Source organism: Lepus europaeus, unplaced genomic scaffold, assembly GCF_033115175.1.
Source record: "Lepus europaeus isolate LE1 unplaced genomic scaffold, mLepTim1.pri SCAFFOLD_32, whole genome shotgun sequence".
NCBI classification, from domain to species: domain Eukaryota; kingdom Metazoa; phylum Chordata; class Mammalia; order Lagomorpha; family Leporidae; genus Lepus; species Lepus europaeus.
The window spans coordinates 8137286-8145208 of record NW_026909196.1 but is presented as its reverse complement, the minus strand read 5'-3'; positions in this window follow the sequence as shown (position 1 = coordinate 8145208).

Sequence of the window (7923 nt, the reverse complement as noted above, 5' to 3'; positions counted from 1 at the left end):
CAGTACAAATGGTTTTGGAGAAAAGCAAAGCCTAATAGGCAAGTGCATAAAATGTGATCGATAAAAACAGGTTTGTTTGTCACAGTTCCTCTAGCTTTCTCCCTAGAAAATACGAATGTGTAGAGCTATTGTCTCCATGTGGAACCAATTAGTGATTCCAAGCACAAAATTAAATGTTCCCTGATAAAAAACATTCAAAATAATAAAGTCCGTTGATAATATCTAGAATTCACAAACACAGAGGCTGTAGCAATATCTCGGATTGAGTTAACCAAAACAAAACCGGATATTTCCAGTTTAATCCAGTCATATCTGGACAAACTGGTGTGGAATTCGTATCCAATGGACAGAGAAAATCACAGTAAAAATGGTTTTGGAGAAAAGCAAAGTGTTTTCGTTAGGCAGCTGCATAAAATGTCATCTATACAAACAGAAATATCATGTTTGCTTACCGCAGTTCCTCTAGCTTTCTCCCTAGAAAATACGAATGTGTGGAGCTGAACTCCCCATGATGAACCAATTAGTGTTTCCACAGTACAATATTTAATGTTCCCTGATAAAAACATTCAAAACAATAAAGTCCATCGCTAATACCCAGAAAACACAAACACAGAGGCTTTCACATTATTTCGGATTGAGTTAGCCAAAACACAACCGGATATTTCTGGTTTCATCCAGTCATATCTGGAGAAACTGTTGTGGAATTCATAAGGAATGCACCGAGAAAAACACAGTAAGGATGGTTTTGGAGAAAAGCAAAGTCTTTTGGTTAGGCAAGTGCAATAAAGGTCATCTATACACACAGAAATAGCATGTTTTTTTGTAGCAGTTCCTCTAGCTTTCACCCTAGAAAATACGAATGTGCAGAGCTGGTGTCTCCATGTCAAACCAATTAGTGATTCCAAGCACAAAATTAAATGTTCCCTGATAAAAAACATTCAAAACAATAAAGTCCGGGGATAATATCAGGGATACACAAACACAGAGTCTGTAGCACATCTGGATTTGAGTTAGCCAAAACAAAAGCGGATATTTCCGGTTTTATCCAGTCATATGCGGACAAACTGGTGTGGAATTCGTATGCAATGGACCTGAAAATCACAGTATAAATTGTTTTGGAGAAAAGCAAAGTCTTTTCGTTAGGCAAGTGCATAAAATGTCATCTATACAAACAGAAATATCATGTTTGTTTGCCGCAGTTCCTCTTGCTTTCTCCCTAGAAAATACGAATGTGTAGAGCTGGTGTCTCCATGTGGAACCAAATAGTGATTCCAAACACAAAATGAAATATTTCCTGATAAAAAACATTCAAAATAATAAAGTGCGTTGGTAATATCAGGAATACACAAACACAGAGGCTGTAGCAATATCTGGGATTGAGTTAGCCAAAAGAAAACCGGATATTTGCGGTTTCATCCAGTCATATCCGGACAAAGTGGTGTAGAATTCGTATGCAATGGAACGAGAAAATCAGAGTCCAATTGGTTTTGGCGAAAAGCAAAGTCTTTTCGTTTGGCAAGGGCATAAAATGTCATCAATACAAACAGAAATATCATGTTTGTTTGTCGCAGTTCTTCTAGCTTTCTCCCTAGAAAATTCGAATGTGTAGAGCTGGTGTCCACATGATAAACCAATTACTGTTTCAATGGTACAAAATTAAATGTTCCCTGATAAAAACATTCAAAACAATACAGTCCATCAGTAATATCCAGAAAACACAAACACAGAGGCTTTCACAATATTTCAGATTGAGTTACCCAAAAGACAACCGGATATCTCTGTTTTCATGCATTCATATCAGGAGAAACTGGTGTGGAATTAGTATGCAATGGACCAAGAAAATCACAGGAGAAATGGTTTTGGAGAAAAGCAAAGTCTTTTTGTTAGACATGTGCATAAAATGTCATCTATACAAAGAGAAATATCATGTGTGTTTGTCGCAGTTCCTCTAGCTTTCTCCCTAGAAAATACAAATATGTAGAGCTGGTGTCTCCATGTGGCACCAATTACTGTATCCAAGCTCAAAATAAAAAGTTCCCCGATAAAAAACATTGAAAACAATAAAGTCCGTTAATAATATCCGGAAAACACAAAAACAGAGGATGTAGCAAATTCAGGGATATAGTTAGCCAAAACACAACCAGATATTTCCGGTTTCATCCAGTCATATACGGTAAACTTGTCTGGAATTCATATGCAATGGACCGAGAAAATCACAGTACAAATGGTTTTGGAGAAAAGCAAAGTCTTTTCGTTAGGCAAGCCCATAATATGTCATCTATACAAACAGAAATATAACGTTTATTTCTCGCAGTTTCTCCCTCTAACTTTCTCCCTAGAAAATACGAATGTGTAGAGCTGGTGTCTCCATGTGGAACCAATTAGTGTTTCCAAGCAGAAAATTAAATGTTCCCTGATAAAAAACATCCAAAACAATAAAGTCCGTTGATAACATGCAGAAAACAAAAACACAGAGGCCTTAGCAATATCTGGGATTGAGTTAGCCAAAACAAAACCGGATATTTCCCGTAGCATCCAGTCATATCCGGGCAAGCTGGTGTGGAATTCGTATGCAATGGACTGAGGAAATTACAGTAAAAATGGTTTTGAGAAAAGCAAAGTCTTTTCGTTAGGCAAGTGCATAAAATGTCATCTATACAAACAGAAATATCATGTTTGTTTGCCGCAGTTCATCTAGTTTTCTCCCTAGAAAATACAAATATGTAGAGCTGGTGTCCACATGATAAACCAATTACTGTTTCAACGGTACAAAATTAAATGTTCCCTGATAAAAACATTCAAAACAATACAGTCCATCAATAATATCCAGAAAACACAAACACGGAGGCTTTCACAATATTTCAGATTGAGTTACCCAAAAGAAAACCAGATATCTCTGTATTAATGCATTCATATCAGGAGAAACTGGTGTGGAATTCGTATGCAATTGACAGAGATAATCACAGGAGAAATGGTTTTGGAGAAAAGCAAAGTCTTTTCGTTAGGCAAGTGCTTAAAATGTCATCGATACAAACATAAATATCATGTTTGTTTGCAGCAGTTCCTCTATCTTTCTTCCTAGAAAATATGAATGTGTAGAGCTGGTGTCTCCATGTGGAACCAATTAGTGTTTCCAAGCACAAAATTAAATGTTCCCCGAGAACAAACACCCAAAACAATAAAGTCCATTGATAACATCCAGAAAACAAAAACACAGAGGCTATAGCAATATCTGGGATTGTGTTAGCCAAAACACAACCGGATATTTCTGGTTTCATCCAGTCATATCCGGACAAAGTGGTGTGGAATTCGTTTGCAATGGACCAAGAAAATCACAGTAAAAATGGTTTTGTAGAAAAGAAAAGTCTTTTCATTAGGCAAGTGCATAAAATGTCATCTATACAAACAGAAATATCATGTTTGTTTGCCGCAGTTCTTTTAGCTTTCTCCCCAGAAAATACGAATGTTAGAGCTTGTGTTTTCATGTGGAACCAATTAGTGTTTCCAAGCACAAAATGAAATGTTCCCTGATAAAAAACATCCAAAACAATAAAGTCTGTTTATAATATCCAGAAAACACAAACACAGAGGTTGTAGCAATATCTGGGATTCAGTTAGCCAAAACAAAACCGGATATTTCCGGTTTCATCCAGTCATATCCAGATAACCTGGTGTGGAATTCATATGCAATGGACCGAGAAAATCACAGTACAAATGGTTTTGGAGAAAAGCAAAGTCTTTTTGTTAGGCATGTGCATAAAATGTCATCTACACAAACAGAAATATCATGTTTGTTTGTCGCAGTTCCTCTAGCTTTCTCCATAGAAAATACAAATATGTAGAACTGGTGTCTCCTTGTGGCACCAATTACTATATCCAAGCTCAAAATAAAAAGTTCCCCGATAAAAAACATTCAAAACAATAAAGTCCGTTAATAATATCCAGAAAACACAAACACAGAGGCTGTAGCAAATTCAGGAATATAGTTAGCCAAAACAAAACCGGATATTTCCGGTTTCATCCAGGCATATCCGGTAAACTTGTGTGGAATTCATATGCAATGGACCGAGAAAATCACAGTACAAATGGTTTTGGAGAAAAGCAAAGTCTTTTCGTTAGGCAAGCGCATAAAATGTCATCTATACAAACAGAAATATCACGTTTCTTTGTCACAGTTCCTCCCTCTAAATTTCTCCCTAGACAATATGAATATGTAGAGCTGGTGTCTCCATGTGGAACCAAATAGTGTTTCAATGGTACAAAATGAAATGTTCCCTGATAAAAAACGTCCAAAACTAAAAAGTCCGTTGATAATATCAGGAATACACAAACACAGAGGCTTTCACAATATTTCGCCTTGAGTTAGGCATAACACAACCCGATATTTCTGGTTCATCCAGTCATATCCAGACAAAGTGTTGTGGAATTCGTATGCAAAGGACCAAGAAAATCACAGTAAAAATGATTTTGGAGAAGAGCAAAGTCTTTTCATTTGGCAAGTACATAAAATGTCATCAATACAAACAGAAATATCATGATTGTTTGCCGCAGATCTTCCAGCATTCTCCCTAGAAAATACAAATATGTAGAGCTGGTGGCTCCATGTCGAACCAATTACTGTATCCAAGCTCAAAATAAAAAGTTCCCCGATAAAAAACATTCAAAACAATGAATCCGTTTATAATATCCGGAAAACACAAACACAGAGGCTGCAGGAAATTCGGGGATTAAATTAGCCAAAACAAAACTGGATAGTTCAGGTTTCATCCAGTCATACCCGGACAAAGTGGTGTGGAAATCATATGCAATGGACCGAGAAAAACACAGTGAAAATGGTTTTGGAGAAAAGCAAAGTCTTTTCATTAGGCAACTGCATAAAGTGTCACTTATAGAAACAGAAATATCATGTTTGTTTGCCGCAGTTCCTCTAGCTTTCTCCCTAGAAAATAAGAATGTATAGAGCTAGTGTCCCCATGATGAAGCAATTATTGTTTCAACGGTACAAAATTAAATGTTCCCTGATAAAAACATTGAAAACAATACAGTCCATCGTTTATATCCAGAAAACACAAACACAGAGGCTGTAGCAAAATCTGGGATTGAGTTAGCCAAAACAAAACCGGATATTTCTGATTTCATCCAGTCATATCCGGACAAACTGGTGTGGAATTCATATGCAATGGACCGAGAAAATCGGAGTAAAAATGGTTTTGGAGAAAAGCAAAGTCTTTTCATTAGGCAAGTGCATAAAATGTCATCTATACAAACAGAAATATCTTGTTTGTTTGTCACAGTTCCTCTAGCTTTCTCCCTAGAAAATACGAATATATAGAGCTTGTTTCGCCATGATGAACCAATTAGTGTTTCCAAGCAAAACATTAAATGTTCCCTGATAAAAAACATCCAAAACAATACAGTCCGTTGATAATATCCAGAAAACACAAACACAGAGGCTGTAGTATATCTGGGATTGAGTTAGCCAAAACAAAACCGGATATTTCCGGTTTCATCCACTGATATCTGGACAAACTGGTGTGGAATTCGTATGCAATGGACCAAGAAAATCACATGAAAAGTGGTTTTGGAGAAAAGCAAAGTCTTTTTGTTAGGAAAGTGCGTAAAATGCCATCTATACAAACAGAAATATGATGTTTCTTTGTCGCAGTTCCTCTAGCTTTCTACCAAGAATATACAAATATGTAGAGCTGGTGTCTTCATGTGGAACCAGTTAGTGTATTTAAGCTCAAAATTAAATGTTCCCCGATAAAAAACAATCAAACCAATAAAGTCCGTGGATAATATCCGGAATACACAAACACAGATGCTGCAGCAATACTTGGGATTGTGTTACTCAAAACACAACCGGATATTTCCGGGTTCATCCAGTCATATCCGGACAAACCAGTGCGGAATTCGTATGCAATGGACCAAGTAAATCACAGTAAAAATGGTTTTGGAGAAAAGCAAAGTCGTTTCCTTAGGCAAGTGCATAAAATATCATCGATACAAACAGAAATATCATGTTTGTTTGCCGCAGTTCCTCTAGCAATCTCCCTAGAAAATAGGAATCTGTAGAGCTGGTGTCTCTATGATGGACCAATTAGTGTTTCAATGGTACAAAATTAAATGTTCCTTGATAAAAACATTCAAAACAATAAAGTCCATGCATAATATCCAGAAACATAAATCCAGAGGCTATAGCAATATTTTGGATAGAGTTAGCGAAAACACAACCGGATATTTCTGGTTTCTTCCAGTCATATCTGGACAAAGTGTTTTGGAATTCGTATGCAATGGACCGAGAAAATCACAGTAAAAATTGTTGTGGAGAAAAGCAAAATCTTTTCGTCAGGCAAGTGCATAAAATGTCATCTATACAAACAGAAATATCATGTTTGTTTGCCGCAGTTCCTCTAGCTTTCTCCCTTGAAAATACAAATGTGTAGAGCTGGTTTCTCCATGTGGAAACAATTACTGTTTGCAAGCACAAAATTAAATGTTCCCTGATAAAAAACATTCAAAACAATAAAGTCCGGGCATAATATCAGGAATCCACAAACACATAGGTTGTAGTAATATCTGGGATTGTGTTACTCAAAACAAAACCGGATATTTCCGGTTTCATCCAGTCATATCCGGACAAAGTGGTGTAGAATTTGTATGCAATGGACCAAGAAAATCACAGTAGAAATGGTTTGGGAGAAAAGCGAAGCCTTTTTGTTAGGCAAGTGCATAAAATGTCATCTATACAAACAGAAATAGCATGTTTGTTTGCCACAATTCCTCTAGCTTTCTCCCTAGAAAATATGAATATGTAGAGCTGGTGTCTCCATGTGGAACCAATTACTGTATCCAAGCTCAAAATAAAATGTTCCGCAATAACAAACTTTCAAAACAATAAAGTCCGTGGATAATATCAGGAATACACAAACACAGAGGCTGTAGCTGTATCTCGGATTGAGTTAGCCAAAAAAAAAGCGGATATTTCCGGTTTCATCCAGTCATATCTGGACAAACTGTTGTGGAATTCGTATGCAATGGACCCAGAAAATGACAGTAAAAATGGTTTTGGAGAAAAGCAAACTCTTTTCCTTAGGCAAGTGCATAAAATGTCATCTATACAAACAGAAATATCATGTTTGTTTGCCGCAGTTCCTCTAGCTTTCTCACTAGAAAACACAAATGTGTGGAGCTGGTGTCCCCATGATGGACCAATTAGAGTTTCAGCGGTACAAAATTAAATGTTTCCTGATAAAAACATTCAAAACAATAAAGTCCATTGATAATATCCAGAAAACACAAACAGAGAGGCTTTCACAATATTTCGGATTGATTTGCCAAAACACAACCAGATATTTTTGTTTCATCCATTTCATATCTGGACAAAGTGGTGTGGAATTCGTATGCAATGGACTGAGAGAATCACAGCAAAAATGGTTTTGGAGAAAAGCAACGTATTTTCATTTTGCAAGTGCACAAAATGTCATCTATACAAACAGAAATATCATGTTTGTTTGTCGCAGTTCCTATAGCTTTCTCCCTAGAAAATTTGAATGTGTAGAGCTGGTGTCTCCATGTAGAACCAATTAGTGATTCCAAGCACAAAATTAAATGTTCCCCAATAAAAATTTTTCAAAACAATAAAGTCCCTCTATAATATCCAGAAAACCCAAACACAGAGGATTTCACCATATTTTGGATTGAGTTAGCCAAAGCACAACCGGATATTTCTGGTTTCACCAGCAATATCCGTACAAAGTAGTGAGGAATTCGTACGCAATGGACTGGGAAAATCACAGTACAAATGGTTTTGGAGAAAAGCAAAGTCTTTTCGTTAGGCAAGTGCATAAAATGTCATCGATACAAACAGAAATATCATGTTTGTGTGCCCCAGTTCCTGTAGCTTTCTCCCGAGAAAATACA